General features: G+C 54.5%; 1 pseudogene; it reads left to right on the plus strand.

The window, feature by feature from the left end:
* The first annotated feature begins 543 nt into the window (after positions 1-543).
* LOC117885022 lies at positions 544-1471 on the plus strand (annotated as a pseudogene).
* Positions 1472-16516: the final 15045 nt, after the last annotated feature.

A 16516-nucleotide genomic window follows, 5' to 3' on the forward strand; every position in this document is an offset into this window, starting at 1 on the left:
TGAGGGATTCCGACCCCTGGAGTGCATCACGCAGAGCGCTGAGACTGACCTGGGGCTCCACAAACCACTGGCTCCTCCTCTGGGGCTGCCCTGGGCAGGCAGCATCACCCAGGGTGTACGCCGACCAGCGCGGGATCCGGTTGGGCCTGTCATAGAGGGTTGCAAAGTGGTACCGATTGTTGTACCTCTGGCAGATCTCGGCCGTGTTGGCCGTGGCAAAGCCATGTGGCTCAGCTCCTTGGTAGAAATATTCTGTGCAGCCACTGAACGACCCCACTTCAGCCAGCGTCAGCCCCGCCCACAGCGAGACGCACCCCAGGAGCATCAGCCAGTCCATGGTTCGGTGAGACATCAGCGCTGGGTGCTGGGCGCCTGCAATCTGTCCGACCCCTGCTAGGTCCCCTCCTATTTATAGGATCCTGGGAGCTGCACCTGATTCTAGTTCATTGCAGGCCTCCTGCTGGGGGCTGTCCAAGTAAACACAGTGACTCAGCCCCTCCCAGGCCTGCGTCGTCTGTTCGCAGATCAAGGTGAAATGTGATCATGCCAATTTTTGGAGCCAACATTAACATGCACCCAGGGGATGCTGGGCTCTGTCCGCCTGCCCAGGATACGGCTGGTGAGATTTGTGCAAGAGGGGTAGAAATGGATCATGGGACCAGCCTTGCTCATTGTGGGGCGGCAAATGAAAGAGTTTTAAGCAACGGGAGACGTCCAAGAGAGGAGCAGAGTGGTGCAGTGGCCGAAGAAGAGTTCCTTAGACACGGGGTGTCACGGAGCCACAGGATCGGTGCTACCCCCAGCTTTTAAACAGTCCCTTGGAGGATCCCCATGTCAGTGGGCCAGACCCCAAGGGGTCCCACTCGTCCTTCAGGATGGGTGATGTGGCCTCACTGCCTCCTGGCCTGAGCCTTTGGGCTCCAACCCTCCAGCTTCACACCGTGAGCTCTGCCCGGCAAGTCCACGGGAAGGAGGAGCCATGCCACCCAAGGGGCCCCGCAGAGCGTCCAGTTCTTCAGGAGGAAGAAAACAGCTACTGCTGTTGCTCACTGCAAAAGAGGAAATGGTCTCATTAAAGTGAATGGAGACCCCTGGAAATGATTGAGCCTAGAACCCTGCAGTATAAACTGTTTGATCCTGTTCTCCTCCTGGGCAAGGAACGCTTTGCTGGTGTTGACATCCGAGTCCGTGTTAAGGGTGGTGGCCATGTAGCACAAATCTACGCAATTCGTCAAGCTATTTCCAAAGCATTGGTGGCTTATTAACAGAAGTATGTTGATGAAGCTTCCAAGAAGGAAATCAAGGACATCTTAATCCAGTATGATGGGACCTTACTGGTTGCAGATCCTCGTCGTTGCAAGTCCAAGAAGTTTGGTGGACCTGTTGCTCGTGCATGCTACCAGAAGTCTTACCGTTAAAATTGTTCTTTACCCTTGTATCTTGCAATAAATATGAGGAAAAGTTAAAAAAAGAAAAGTCCATCTGAGCCCGACTGAGCTCCTGGGCAGAGACCTGCCCTCCCTGCAGGCCAGTGCACCTCAGCCGGCATTTGCAGGGACACCTGGCAGCCCTTTCCCAACACAGCCGGGTTTATTGGTCACCTGGGACCCAGCACGGGGAAGCCTGAGATTAGCAGAGAGAAGCCATGGTTAAGGTTAAGCCAGGGCTCCCTGGGGCCAGGCTGCCATAGGAACTATCTCTGCTCTCGCTGTCTGTCCCCGTGCCTTTGTCTGTCAGTCCCAGGGGCGAGCTCCGTGTGTCTGTGAGCTCAGCACTTAACCCCTCCCCCTTTGTCCTCCTGCTAGGGGTCTTTGCTGGGCTTCCCTGCAGAGCGGTGGGGGGATCTCCTTCCTCCTGGTCCTTGGCTGCTAGGTGTGAATGTCCCGGCCAATGGGAATTCCTTTGTCTCCCCAGCTCCTCCATTCACGTGTGCACTCTGCATGTTAACAGCTCTGCTCTCCAACCAGGTGGCTGCGTGTGTCACACCCCTTGTCCCTTCCCTTCACACTCAGTACAGAGCTGTGCAAAGCCCACAGACATGCACAGGAACCCTACCCATAAAATATGACCAGTATTCTCACATTTGTCACACCTCTTCCCCCTTCCAGACCAAACTAAGCAAAGCCCCTTTCACCAGCAACCACAGGCAGTTCGAACCCACAAGCGCTATCCAGAGCTGCCAACAACAATTTCCCATCCCAGGAGTGTCTGTCCTGCCAGGCCCTTTCAGGATGCTTACAGCCCAGTTTCCAGTGCATGGTTCAGAGCAGTTCTAGGTCTGGGCTGTCAGGTGACACTTGTAGGCTGCACATGGGGAGTTTTCATGTGGCTCTTTGGCCACCCTGTGACACTGGCAGACCAGGTGCCAGCTCATACCAGAGCCCCAGGTCAATCTTCAGAAGTTCAAGAGCTGGGGCGCTCCTGCCGGGACTCGGGGCTTCAGCCCTATGGCGGGGTGGTGGGGTAGGGGCTTCTGCTCTGTGGGGTCGCCGCGTGGGGCGTGCCTGCTGGGGCTTGGGGCTGAAGCTCCTCTCCCACTGAAGCCCTGAGCCCCAGCAGTTGCCTCCCATGGGGCTGAAGCCCAAATATCCCCCTCCCTGCTGGGCAGAAAGCCCTATTCCAGGATTCCTACCCTTGCCGCAGGTCAGAAGCCCTGAGCTCAGAGCCGTAACTAGGTATTTTTGCGCCCGAGGCAAGAATATAAAATTGCGCCCTCCCCCAGAGCCAGCTCTTCGGCGGCGGGTCCCTCAGTCCCTCTCGGAGGGAAGGGCCTGCCGCCGAATTGACACCAAAGAATGAATGAAGCGGCGGCAGTAGAGCCTGTGATTTTGGGGGGTCAATTCATGATTTTTGACTGCTTGGGCTGGTACTTGGTTCCAGTCCAGTTCCAATCCCTAGAGGGACTCACAGGTGAAGAGAGGAGGCAGGTGCTGGATATCAGCAGTGGCCACTAGGGATCAGCCTGTGTCCTGAGAATGCCGGGAGTCCAGGTCTGCAGGGCAGGATCAGGGGTGGCAGGTTTGTAGAAATTTTGGTGGTGCCCAGAACCCGCCCCCACCCAAACTCCGGCCCCCCCACCCGTCCAAGGCTCTGGGAGGGAGTTTGGGTGAGGGAGGAGGTCTGGGGTGCAGGCCCTAGGCTGGGGCAGGGGATTGGGGTGCAGGCTCTGGGAGGGAGTTTGGGGATGGGAGGGGTGCAGAGGAATGGGGTGCAGGGGTGAGGGCTGTGGGTTGTGGCTGCGGATGAGGGGTTTGGAGTGTGGGAGGTGCTCAGGGCGAGAGCAGGGGTGAGAGCTCTGGGGCTGGGAATGGGAGGTTTGGGGTGCTGGAGGGGCTCAGGGCTTGGGCAGAGGGTCAGGGTATGGGCGGGTGAGGGCTCTGGCTGGGACAGGGGATGAGGTGTTTGGGGTGCAGGAGGGGCTCAGGGCTCGGGCAGAGGGTCAGGGTGTTGGGGGTGAGGGCTCTGGCTGGAACTGGGAATGAGGTGATGGGGTGCAGGAGGGGCTCAGGGCTTGGGCAGAGGGTGTGGGGGGGGGGGGAAAGCTCTGACGGGGGGGGGGGGCTCGGGGGGGGGAGGGGGCGGGGGATGAGTTTGGGGTACAGGCAGGCTGCTCTGGGACAGGGTCCAGAGAGGAGGACGCCCCCCAGCCCTTTCCCTGCCGGCAGCAGCGAGCTCTCGGGGAGGAGCCCCCCTTTCCTGCCCCTCCAGCAGCACACTCACCCCCACCACTATCGCTGCAGGTGCTCCTAGGGCCCCTCTCAGGTCCAGGAATCTCCCTTGCCTCCCGTATGGTGGGTGCCGGGTGGGGGCTGCATGCGCCTCCTCCCCTGCTGTTGCCCCTGACTGTAGCCTCACTGGGGGTGAGGGATGGGGCTGTCTCCTTGCCCAGCATGGGGCAGGAGCAGTGACTGTGGGTGGGGGGGGCCTGGGCTGGTGGAGGGTCACACCGGAAAATGAAAAGGTCTGAGGGGGAAGAGCAGGTTCAGAGTCAGTGGCACTAGGTGATGGGGACGAGATGGGCGGCACTAGGACCCTGCGGCAGCAGTTGCTGCAGGGAGGCAGCATGGAGCTGCAGGGGAGAGACAGGGACTCTCTGCTCTGGGGGGGGGGAGCAAGTCGGGGCCGGGGGACACTCGGGGGAAGCACGGGGGGGCCGCAGGTGGGGCCGGGGGGAGAGCACCTGGGTTATAAATAGCTCCGGGCCAGCAGCGTTTTTTTCCCCCCTCTCCACCACTTGCTGCAGCTTTGTGCGCCCGAGGCAAGTGCCTCACTCACCTGGCCCTTGTTCCCGCGTCCCCCAAACAGTCTGGTAGGCAGAGAATGGGGGGGGGGGACACTTTAACTATAAAAGAGCCACATGTGGCTCATGAGCTGTCACTCCTCCCATCCCCCCCCGCCCGCCCCCCGTATAGATCAAAGTGATTGTTAACTGTATAAAAGTGTATCTGGTGTTTAAACTTCATGAAAACTAGTGGGATGCTGCGTGCATTGTTTTCACTGATCTGTACCCATTATAATGCAGTAGCGAATATTTACATTGTGTTACCCTGGTAACTAAATGACCCACCAAAGAAGCCGTGTGAAATGCAAATGAAGAACATGAACAGAAAAATGCTAATTTCAAAGCAAGTGACCACTGTGTGTGATACCTGGCGGTCAAAGACTCAAAATCCATTCCTCACTCTCCAGCAAGGAAAAGTCCACGTGGGGAGTGACACTGTCGGCTTGTTAGCTGGCAGAAGAAACTAGAAGTGTGGATTCAAGGAAGGATCCTGGCTCTCCGGACTGTTTGGACTCTCACAGGGAAGGGTACCAGATGCAAAGCGGAGAGCCCCAGGGGCAGTCTGGGTAGGAAAGACTGTTGGGAAAGTGGCAGTTTATTCCATCACTGCCATCGTCTGGAATTACAACCTGTGACTCACTTGTACACGTATTTTACCTGCTTTAACCTCTCAAGAACTTTCATTTCCTTTTCTTAGCGAATAAACCTTTAGTTAGTTTGCTATAGAATTGGCTGCCAACGTTGTCTTTGATGTCAGATCTAGGGTACCAGTTGATCTGGGGTAAGTGTCTGGTCTCCTGGGACAGGGCCAATTGGATGTGATGTGATATTTGATATAAGTGACCTTTTTTGTCTGAGTGCTAAGATAGACGGGAAAGTCTCAGGGGACTGTCTGTGACTCCCTGGTCAGACTGGTACTGTGACCCAGGAGTTCACGTTTGTCACTGGCTTGGTGAAATCTATAGAACCCACCACCAGTTTGGGGTGTCTGCCCTGTTTTCTGACAGTGCCCTGAAGTCAGCACTCACAGCTGTGAGCCACTTCAGACAGCGTGACATCCCCAGGGTTACTTCCTGCAGCCGTCCCCGTACCCCTGACCCGGAGCTAGTGAAGGGCCCACCGCCGAAGACCCGGAGCGCCGCCCCGTCAGTAAAAGCGCCGCAGAACGCAGGGCTGAGGAGGGAGGGGCTGGAAGGAGTGTTCCTTTCCCTTTAAGAGATCCCCACCTCCCCACCCACGTCCAGTCCCCGAACCAATAGGAATGGCCTGGAGGGGAAGGCGGGAGAATGTGAACCCCTCACAGCACCGCCAGCCGCGCCTTATTAGGGCAGGGCCTCGCGCATGCGCGAAGTCCCCCGTCCGGCCAGGGGCGGGGGCTCCAAGTGGTTGGCCTCGGCAGCGGCCGCGGAGCCAAGGCGGGGGGAAGCTCAGGGACCCCGGGACCTGCCCGCCCCGTGGGGGCAGCGGCAGGAGCAGAGCCGGAGGCGGCCAGCCCCATGCACAGCCCGCAGGGAGCAGCGGCGGGAGGGCCCAAGGGTGCCCCCGGTGGGGTGTGAGCACCGGGAGGGAGGGGCCGGCTGGGGGGGGCGTGTGCTGCTGGCGCGGGGGGATGATGCGGAGCGAGTGAAGGTCCCGCCGCCGAGGTGCCGCCGAAGACCCGGGTGAGTACACGCGCCGCAGCAGGTGGTGCCTTTTTGTCTGATCGTTCCCCCGTTTCCTCCATCTGGCTACGCCACTGTGATGGACCTCTCCTCCATGAACTTATCTAGTGATTTTTTGAACCCTGTTATAGTCGTGGCCTTCACAACCTCCTCTGGCAATGAGTTCCACAGACTGACCGTGCGTTGGGTGAAGAAATACTTAATTGTGTTTGTGTGAAACCTGCTGCCTATTAACCCCTGCTGGGCAGTTCGGAGTGAATACCCCAGTTGGGAAATGGTTGTAAATACAAGTGTGGGCTCTGCCTTTAACCACCTGACGGTGTCTGTGAGAAATCCAGTGGTGAGCGAGGTGAGGTGCTTGGTGACGAATCTGCTCTGTTCCACTAAATGAAGAGGAAAGCTGGCTAAAGCAGCGCGTAGTGAGGTGCGAGATCAGGTGAGACTAAATATGCATGTTGTTGTTTGTTGTGTTGAAACCGATTTTGCAAAAGTTTTCGTCCATTTGCTAATAAACCTACTTGTTTGAAGCGGCTGCTTAACACTGTCTCACTGACTCCTGTATCACTGTCTCACTAACTCCTGTATCACTGTCTCACTGACTCCTGTCTCACTGCTCACTGACTCTTGTCTCACTGCTCACTGACTCCTGTATCACTGGCTCACTGACGCCTGTATCACTGCTCACTGACACCTGTATCACTGCTCACTGACTCCTGTATCACTGGCTCACTGACGCCTGTATCACTGCTCACTGACTCCTGTATCGCTGCTCACTGACTCCTGTATCACTGTCTCACTGACACCTGTATCACTGCTCACTGACTCCTGCATCACTGTCTCACTGACTCCTGTCTCACTGTCTCACTGACTCCTGTCTCACTGCTCACTGACTCCTGTATCGCTGCTCACTGACTCCTGTCTCACTGTCTCACTGACTCCTGTCTCACTGCTCACTGACTCCCGTATCACTGTCTCACTGACTCCTGTATTGCTGCTCACTGACTCCTGTCTCGCTGGCTCACTGACTCCTGTATCGCTGCTCACTGACTCCTGTATCGCTGCTCACTGACTCCTGTCTCGCTGGCTCACTGACTCCTGCTGGGAAGAGATGCGCAGCGGGGCTGGAACAATCTCTATTGTGGGGGTGCTGAGATCCACCGATCCAAATTGCAAACCCTGTATAGGATGGAGACCAATTCAAGACAGGGGGTGCAGCAACACCTGTTGCCAGCTTTGCCTGTTGCTTTGGGGGTCTGCTCGTTTATTAGGTTGACTCTCCTGTGGGGGAGGGGGGGGTTCGACAATCCTGTCAGTATACTGCTTGTGTCACTTGTGTTCTCATACGGAGCTCTACTTCTCCCTTCTGCCAGTTCTCTTCCAATGGAGCTTCCTGCAGTGCCGAGGTCCCCCAGGGCTGGGCTCTTCCCGCCCTAGAATCAGATGAACACACACACGTTAACAGAGCGCGTCTGAGCGGACTGGGTAATCAGCACTCCCAAGCTGACCCCTTGTATGTCCCTGGCCTCAGCAGGCTGGTTGAACAGCAATTTCAAACTTTACCCTCGTAAGCCCTTGGACGCGGCGGGCTGGACTAAACAGCCCTTTCTAAGCTGCCACCCTCATATGCCCCCAGGTTGAGCACGTCCCTATCCCCACTTTCATGCCACTGGATGAGCAAACCCCACAGGATCTTTGGGCGCTGCAGGGATCTTTAGCTTAGGTACAAAGTGTGTTGTTGCAGAATGAATGGGGAAGCCAAACACACCCACGGGATGGGGGGGGGGAGAGACGGAGTGCGGGGAGAGAAAGGGAGAGAAGCAATTAGCTTAACCATGAAAGTTATTTATTTCCAGGTAGTAACCACACTAGGGGAGCCAAACAAACACAACAGTTACAGTATCAAATCTAACTTACATTGGATTACAAAGTTAGGGCTAGCAAACCATAACCGATCACACACGGCAGGGTCAGGAGGCTACACCTAGAGAGAGACAGAGACAGAGAGAGAGCTGGATCTCACCACTCCGTGAAGCTGGAATCCATCAGGGTTCCCAGGTGATGGTGGTAGCTGAGAGTCCAGAGGGCTGGAGACAGGCAGAGCTCCCAGCACAATTATTCAGGAAAAGATGAATTCCCCATGGAACAGATACAGAGTTTGTATCCAGGCGTGAGAACACTGACTTGAGCGTGAGTAGGGGTTTTCATAGGAAAACAACAATGGTTCAAGGGAGAACACTAGGTTTGTTTATGGGTAAACGGATGACTCAAGGGAGTATCCCAACGTTGTTTTGTTCAGGCTAGACAATAGCAACTGCTCATTCCTGGCTATGGGCTGTGTTGCTACCAGGGAGCTCATAATGCAATTAGGCAGCTTCAGTATTTTGGATACCAACAGAGGATTTATTACTAGAATTGGTCTGATAATTACTGGGCTGGGTGCATGCAGGTGTGGGTTCATGAACTTCTGGAGCAGAGATTTCCCATCATGCAGTGCCTCCCTGCTTTTCGGCTCCCAGATTTCAGTGCGGTTCTTGCCTTGGAGTTTCTGTTCTCCATTCTGCACGCTAATGGAGATGCCTCCCTGTCCCATCTTTATATATATGGAGCGGGGGAGGGGGGGTCCTTCATGGGTCATACAGGCTGGATACAATGCCCTGGTTCCCCAAGAACACGGAGCTGGTACTGGTAACACGCCCCAGCACCTCCAGTTTCAGCACCTCCAGACACATGGGAGTGACCGATGTGTCAATATTTGGGTGACTTAGATTTATAGATTTCAAGGCCAGAAGCGAGTATCTCGTCTGACCTCATGCACAACACATGCCAGAGACCTGCCCCAAAAGAATTCCTAGGGCAGATCTTTCAGAAAAACACCCCTCGTGACTTAAAAACTGTCAGTGATGGAGAATCCACCATGACCCTTGTTGTTTAAGTTGTTCAAATATATAATTATTCTCACTGTTAAAATGTGAGGCCTTATTTACAGCCTGAGTTTGTCTAGCATCAACTGTCAGCCTTTGGATTGTGTTTCACCGTTCTCTGCTCAATTGAAGAGTCCATCATTAAACATCTGTTCCTCCTGGAGACACTTATAGACCCTAATCAAGTCACCCCTGAGCCTTCTCTTTGAATGAGCTCCTTGAGTCTATCGTATAAGGCAGGTTTTCTAATCCTTCAGTCATTCTCTCATGGCTCTTCTCTGAACCCTCCCCAGTTTATCAATCTCCTTCTTGACCTGTGGGCACCAGAACTGGACCCAGGAGTCCAGCAGCAGTTGCACCAGTGCCAAATACAGAGATAAAATAACCTCTCTGCTCCGACTCGAGATTCAGGTCTAAGAGCAGGAGAACGGTGTAGTCCCATGCCACGGTGGGGAAGGGGACAAGGCCTGGCGCCGGAGGAGGTGCACTCAGAGAGACTAGGGAGGGGACAGCAATCAGCCCTGTGACTATGAATAAAATACAAGGCCTGCTCCAACCAAAACGCAAGTTGAAAACCCTAAAGTTGATTTAAATCTTATCATTTTAATGAGGGCTCCTACAGTAATTGTATCATATTCTTTTTTCTTTCTAATTGCTTTTCAACAGTGATGATTTGAAAGTATAGTGCTTAAAAAACAACGGCATTACATATTTTAACTTTGATTAGAATTGGGTGAGTAATTGCTTTTTGGGTTCAGTGACTGTTCCAAAAAAAATCAAAAGAAAAAAATCAGTTCAGGTAAAAAAAAATCCACATTTTTTCAGACTTTTTGGTGTACCAAAGAAGTTTCTTCGGCGTGCTCCAAAGCAGGGATTCGAATCTCAGGGCTTGTCTACACCACATAGCTTTTAGCAACTAGGCTGGGTCGACACATCTTGTCGCTAGAAGTCAGCGTGTGAAAGCTCTTTGTCACCACTTGCTGACAACATACTTCCAGCCCCGTAAGCAGCGTTCGCTTTGTTGGCAGGAGAGCGCTCCTCCCAACAAAGCCAGGCAAAACTTTTGTCTTTTGGGTGGGGGGGCGGGGCTTTTTAAGCATCTGCAAAAGACAAAAGTTGTGTTGACAGCGTGCCAGTGTAGACAAACCATCAGGCTCCCATATCTAAGGCAAGAGCATTCACCCTTAGGCTAAAGATCACAAAGATGGTGTGAAATGCCACCAGCCCCACCTCCAACTCCATCTGCTCCTCCTCTGTCAGTTTTGTCACTGGTCAAAACCATTCCTGTGAAATTTACAGATTGTTTCGGATTGTCGAAAACTGAATTTTTTCAGTGAATAAACTATTTGTTTGGGGATGGGGATGGGGGAGCGGGGGAAGCACCCTGCTCTGATTGTGATACTAATCTGTGGACATATCAGGAGGACAGGAGGAAATTCATCAGGAATTGTCTTGGCTGTTAATAATGCAACATTCCTCCCGGGGGGAAAAAATAATGGAGATATGCCTTTGACATTCCTTCAAATGGCTTTTCATGTTTTTTTTATTTTCCTCACTTCGGCCGGGTCCTGCCGTTTGACACCCAGAATTGATCGGCTGCGACGTTCAAAGCGGTTCCCGTTACGAAAGCCAGAGAAATGCCATTGAGTGGAGCCTCGGATGGACAACACTTTCGGGGGTACAGGGTGAATTGCAACTTCCTGCTTATCGTGCAAGAGAGCCCTGTCTGTGCCCACTCTGGGGAAATTGGTCCCAAATCACCTGCCGTTGGCAACACGTGTGTGTCTTGGCTGCCTGACTGAGCTGGAAAGCAGCACACTGCTGCCCACGGCCCTCTCCCCCACCTCTCTCTCCCTGAGGAGCAGTGCTGCCTTTGCCCTCCCCACTCGCCAACCCAGATGCAGCCCACCCCTGGGCCGTCCCGGTGGCTGCAGGCTCAGCGCTGCACTGGCACCCAGGTGGCCAGACACTCAGAAACCCACCGGTGTCAGCGGGGCCATGAGCCCTCCAGCCACTGCCGGATCTGCAGAGCCAGTGCGAACGGGTGCATACCCTCTGGGTACGTCTACACTGCATGGTGAAGCTGGATTTCTGGGAGCCGGGCTTGTGGAGTCGGTTTTTTCCAAGCTGGACATCAGTGTCCACACTGCAAGCCTGGGTTTAGAATTGCTGGCGCCAGGTCAAAGCCATGCGAACACGTCCATACTAACTACACCAGCCAGAGCTTCCGGCTTGGGTCTGTGGCGAGAGCTGTGTCCACACTGCAAAATGACAGGGCTTGGACCCACGGCACAGTGGATCACATGCTCTGACGCACCCCCTAGCAGGGTCCTAGCACCCAGATCCCGAGTACTTGCTGACCTGAATCACAGCGATCTGTGTGTGTGTGTAGATAGAAGGGGGGCTTGGGATCAAACCTGAGTCAGAGCCCAGGCTTGTTGTGCAGTGTAGACACACCCGGCAGGAGGAGATACCACACTGTCTTAGCTTCCAGCGTCCCACGACAGCTCAGGGTGATCATTGAGCAGCTTTGCAGACGAATTCCTTTGCACAACAACTGGTCAGTTTCATCCAGGGCCCAAACCCACCAGTGGTGTAACTTGGCTTTAGCTCCATTGCTTTCAGCAGAGCTAAAAGCATAAGCCTATCTGTGCCTCAGTTTCCCCTATATTTATGGCAGCCAGGGATCTGGGGTGGAATAGCTGCCCACCCAAAAGAAGAACTGGTTTTATTGTAGCTGCAGAAATAACCCACTGCCCCAGAGAACACAGACATTGCCAGCCAGAAAATCAATCCTTGTGTTGTTCAATTTTTGTATTTATTGTAACGATCGACAGTGCACTTTGCTTTGTAGGGGCAGGACTTCCCCGAAGTGGGGTGGTTTACAGTCAGGAGAACTGGCACAAGCTGAAATTGCATGCACAGAGTGTTTCCAAAAGAAAACATGACCCCTGGTGCCCTGGCTACGCCACATCTACCACAAAGTGAGTGCCCAGAGAAAGGAACCCAACGTGGAGATTTCAAAGGGGCCCAGCTGGGTCTTGCCGTGCCTGAGATGAAACCCACCACAGCCTCCCTCTGATGGTACCCAGCAAAGCCTCGCTCCAAGGGGACCCATCACAGCCTCTCTCCAATGGCAGTCTTGAAACCAGCCCATGCAGCCTCTCATTGGCCCAGCAGTAGATTGACGCAGACCAGCCATCACTAGGTAGCGATTTGTCCCCACTGGACATGGCACCTGCATCACCCCCTGAGCTCATAATTGGGCCACTCCCGTGGCCGGACACACGGGGGGAAAGGGTGACCCACAGCACCAGCACGGCTGTCATAGCCCACTGAGACCTCAGGCGTGGTGTGGAGGCCGTAGTGTGTTTGAGATGCTGTTGATTGGGAAGGGGGGGAATTGGAGACTGCAGGAGGGGAGATGTACTGTACTGTGGGCCTGTCTGTCTAAAATGAGCCGTGTGTGGTGCCCGTGGGGCTGTCTCCCAGGAGGAGCCGGACACGCTCCGAGCTGCATGCTCAGAATCGTGGAGCCATCTAGTTACGCAGCTAATAGAGAGTTCTGGTTTAACCACCTTATGCCAGAGGTTCTCAAACCGGGGGGTGAGACCCCTCGCAGGGGCACGGAACGTTTTCTGGGGGTGGCATGCAAAACTTTAGGAAACAAACCTTCCTGTGCCCATTCAGAGCTGAGCTGCTGCAGAGCGGCGGATGCTGGCCGGGCGCCCAGCTCTGAAGGCAGCGTCGCCTCTAGCAGCAACGGAGAAGTAAGCCCGGCATTGTATGGTATTGTCACCCTTACTACTGTTAGCCAAATGGGCTCGTTTCCCCCTGGAGCTGCCCGATTACCCCAAGGAGGCACGGGAGTCTAGAAGACGGCTTCAAGTTCTTTATTGATCAGTCAGCTGAGCGGGTGTCCCCCCTCGACTCATGCCAGAGGGAGAAGCACACCTTACAAACGCAGAGCAAGCTTTTTATACCCAGTAACAAACAACTTAGCGTGCATACATTCTGCTAACCTATGGAATTTTTAAATTCCTTTCTAGGGGTAAACAGGATACATCTGTTGGACTTCCTTGATTGATTGTTTTGTATACGTATAGGCGGAAGGCAGCCTCTTGCCTGTGGGGAGCAGCTGGGAAAATAGGCAAATAGTTGTCCTTTGCTCTAACACTACTGCACTGCCACTGTCCGCGGCGCTACCTTCAGAGCTGGGTGCTCGGTCAGCAGCTGCCGCACTGCGCTCTGGCTTCAGAGCTGGGCGGCCGGAGAGCGGTGGCTGCTGGCCGAGTGCTCAGAGCGGGGCGGGGAGGGGAAACTACTGCAGAGACAAAGCAGGGCAGGGGTGCGATCCCTGCCCTAGATCCCTGGTCTCCTTCTGAGTTCCTAAAGCCCCAGGGCTGCAGCAGACTCACAAGGAGATTGTCTCAGCTGCCTGGCCCTGCCGGAAAGCCCCACAGAGCTGCCCCTCTCCTCTCTGCCCCCTCGCTCTGCCTCTCCGAAAACCAGCCCTGCACAGTCTCCCATGCTGCTCAGTTTCTGTATTTGTTTTACCGGGGCACTTTGCTCTTAGGGCCCCGGCTTCCCCGAAGTGCTGCAGCTCTGACTAGCCGTGTTGCTTTACGCCCAGGAGAACAGACACAATCTGAAATTCCACCCACCGAGTATCTTCAGAAGTGAGCGTGGCCGTGGTGCCTGGCTACGCTGCAGCTGCCAGGAAGGGAGCGCTCCGAAAAATGAACCCGACATGGAGATTTCAAAGGGGCCCCGATGGGTCTTGCAGTGCCTGAGGGGGTGCTCAGCCGCAGCTCCACCCTGCCTCCAGCACAGCTCCTTGGGCTGCTGCTCCCCTTAACTCAGCCCCGCTCAGCTCCGCCAGCTCCAGCTCACATGGAGGCCAGGACCCCGCGGGCCTCACTCCCTCATTGGCCGGCCTGCCTTGTCAACCAGATTGACCTGGAGTGTTGGCCTCTCCCCTTTCGCCCTGGGGACTGTCAGTGGGAGGGTCTTGAGTTCTCACCACTCCTTCCCCATTCTTGTGGTACCGGAAGAGCCAACCAAAAAACGCCCCCCCAGTCCATTTCAGGAGGGGGACACAGGACTCAATTAATAAAGATTAAAGGGGGGGTAGTGTAATTATGCAAATCAACAAGGGTTTATAGAAAATACATCCTGTCAAACTAACTTGATATCTGTTTTTGATGAGCTAACGAATGTGATTGAGAAAGGTAACAGTGTTGACAGAATTTATTTACATATACAATCAGTTGCACACCTACAAAAAGGGAAATGATTGCGTAGGAAGGAGTACTGCGGAAAGGGATCTGGTGGGGGGGTCATAGTGGATCACAAGCAAAATATGAGTCAATGAGTGTAACACTGTTGCAAAAAAAGCAAACATCATTCTGGGATGTATTCGCAGGAGTGTCGTAAGCAATACAGAAGAATTCTTCTGCTCTACTCAGAACTGATACAGTCTCAGCTGCAGTATTGTGTCCAGTTCTGGGCGACACATTTCAGAAAGATGTGGACAAATTGGAAAGAGTCCAGAGAAGAGCAACAAAAATGGTTGTTTTTGGGGGGGGTTAAGCACCGGAATGAGGTTCCCAGGGAGGTTGGGGAATTCCCCTCATTGGAGGGTTGTAAGAACAGGTTGGACAAACACCTGGCAGGGCTGGTCTAGGTTTACTGGCTCTGATTCAGCGCAGGGGGCTGGACTATAGGATCCCACAAGGTCCCTTCCAGCCCTACAGTTCTCTGATTCTCGGCATTCTCTGAAAGATAAGGAGATGGCAGGTAAGGGCCCTCTTCAGAGCCTAGCAGCGAGGGAAATTAACCAATGGGACAGTGTTCCATGGGCTGCATTAAATTAGGGTGACCAGATGTCCCGATTTATAGGACAGTCCCGATATTTTGGGCTTTGTCTTATATAGGCTCCTATTACCCCCCACCCCCGTCCCGATTTTTCACACTTGCTGTCTGGTCACCCTACATTAAATCCATCTTCACCTCTCCTCTCTCCTCCACTCCTCCTTCCATTGTCTACAGCAGAAATCGACAACCTTTGGCATGTGGCCCGTGAGGGAAAGCCCCTGGCGGGCCGGACTGGTTCCACTGATCACAGCTCCCACTGGCCGCGGTTCACTGCTCCAGGCCAATGGGGGCTGTGGGAAGCACCGCGGGCCGAGGGATGTGCTGGCCGCCCATAGCTGCAGGCCCCTCCCCCAGCCTAGGAACTGGCATGGGGGTCACAGGGTCATAATAAGGGATCCGGAGGGGGACACCGAGCATGGAACCCCAGACAGCACCCACTGCTCCTCTAAGCCGGTGGGAGTCCCTCTAGGGAGCCAGCGGGCACGGCCCACACCAACTCTGCCCGGAAAAGGGATCAGGGAGAGGAGTGGAAACTCACCTCCCCGACCAGCGTTCTCAAAAGGGATTGAAGGAAATGCAGCAGAAAACTGGGGGAAGTGGAAGCAAGTATCTGAGCTGCCCAGCGCCGCGAGTGGACGGACGTAAAAGATCACGTCAGCGAACAACTTCACGGGGCAGGCAAAGAAGCAAGAGAGAGATTTTACACGTCTCAATGCAGCAAATAACGAAAATGAGACAGGTGTGAGAATAACACAGAGCAGCTCCTGTGCATCAAGAAGAAACGTCACGTAAGAGAGACACACGTTCCTTCCCCAAGAAACAGAAAGGATTTGCTGAGCACCGTGGAAGGGGTTACGATGGCCAGGTGGGCCCAAGCAACCAGTTAAGCAGCGAGCAGGCAGGGAGAGATTTAGGCTGTGAAGGGGCCTCTAACAGGAAGCAGGCTGAGTTGGCCAGGAACAGGAAGGGTCCATATAAAGCCCAGAAGGTGGGAGCAGCTGGGAGCCGCAGGGAGGCAGTCTGCAGTCACTCCCTGGGAGGAGGGACGTGCATTGGGACTACAGAGGGCAGTCAAAAGTCACTCTCTGGGAGGAGGGAGTTGGGAGGCTGGTGAACCCAGAGAGGGGGAAGCCAGGAAGGCAGGAGAAGGCCCAGGGGCGAAGCAGCAGGGAATAGGAGCGGACCTTGGCTGCTGCTTAAAGGGCCCCGGAGCTGGAACCTGCAGTAGAGACCAGGCCGGGTTCCCCTCCCAGCCACAGGGATAGCGTGGAAGTGGAAATCACTTAGTGACCCGGCCGCAGGGCCAAGCCATGAAGGGGAAGCTGCGGTTCCTGGAGCGAGAGGAGCCACAGGGTGAGACAGGACAGGTGAAGACACTGCCAGAGGAGGGTGCAATGCGAGGCAGAGCTAATCCCCCGGCCAGGCAGGAGAGGGGCCACCAGCAGTGAGTGAGCCCCCTGAGAAGCACTAAAAGAACTGGGGAGGAGAGGAATGAAAATAGAGAACACATAGAAACTGTGTTAACACCTAGCTCAGAAATGCAAACAACCCTAGGCCAGGCTGCTGTGCCACTGAGTCTCCCGTGGGGGTCGGCGCAAATACAGGACTAACAAATGGGACACTGCTACTCCTGTTACTGCCTCGAGGCAGAGTGATAAGAAACCCGCGAGAACAGAGGTGAAGAGATCCAGACTCTGAAGGATTCAGATCAGCGTTATAGAAGCTAAATTGAGCTGAGACCGTTCAGTGTAAAAGTTGCAATTCAGTGAAACGAC

The sequence above is a fragment of the Trachemys scripta genome, chromosome 11 (genome assembly GCF_013100865.1).
Source record: "Trachemys scripta elegans isolate TJP31775 chromosome 11, CAS_Tse_1.0, whole genome shotgun sequence".
In the NCBI taxonomy this organism is placed as follows: domain Eukaryota; kingdom Metazoa; phylum Chordata; order Testudines; family Emydidae; genus Trachemys; species Trachemys scripta.